The sequence below is a fragment of the Bison bison genome, unplaced genomic scaffold (genome assembly GCF_000754665.1).
Source record: "Bison bison bison isolate TAMUID 2011002044 unplaced genomic scaffold, Bison_UMD1.0 scf7180017864203, whole genome shotgun sequence".
In the NCBI taxonomy this organism is placed as follows: Eukaryota; Metazoa; Chordata; class Mammalia; order Artiodactyla; family Bovidae; genus Bison; species Bison bison.
In genome coordinates, this window is record NW_011494775.1 from 1153286 (window position 1) to 1153802 (window position 517).

Genomic DNA, 517 nt, shown 5'->3' on the forward strand with positions numbered 1-517 from the left:
GCTTGGAGAATTTTGAGCATTACTTTACTAGCGTGTGAGATGAGTGCAATTGTGTGGTAGTTTGAGCATTCTTTGGCATTGCCTTTCTTTGGGATTGGAATGAAAACTGACCTTTTCCAGTCCTGTGGCCACTGCTGAGTTTGCCATATTTGCTGGCATATTGAGTGCAGCACTTTCACAGCATCGTCTTTCAGGATTTGAAATTTCTCAACTGGAATTCCATCACCTCCACTAGCTTTGTTTGTAGTTATGCTTTCTAAGGCCCACCTGACTTCACATTCCAGGATGTCTGGCTCTAGGTGAGTGATCACACCATCGTGATTATCTGGGTCGTGAAGATCTTTTTTGTACAGTTCTTCTGTGTATTCTTGCCACCTTTTCTTGATATCTTCTGCTTCTGTTAGGTCCATACCATTTCTGTCCTTTATCGAGCCCATCTTTGCATGAAATGTTCCCTTGGTATCTCTAATTCTCTTGAAGAGATCTCTAGTCTTTCCCATTCTGTTGTTTTCCTCTA

General features: G+C 42.0%; 1 protein-coding gene across 1 annotated transcript in view; it reads right to left on the reverse strand.

The window, feature by feature from the left end:
• Positions 1-517, reverse strand: part of LOC104991834 (myopalladin-like) — a 44457-nt gene that overhangs the window by 40449 nt on the left and 3491 nt on the right. The gene's annotated exons all lie outside the window — the stretch shown is intronic.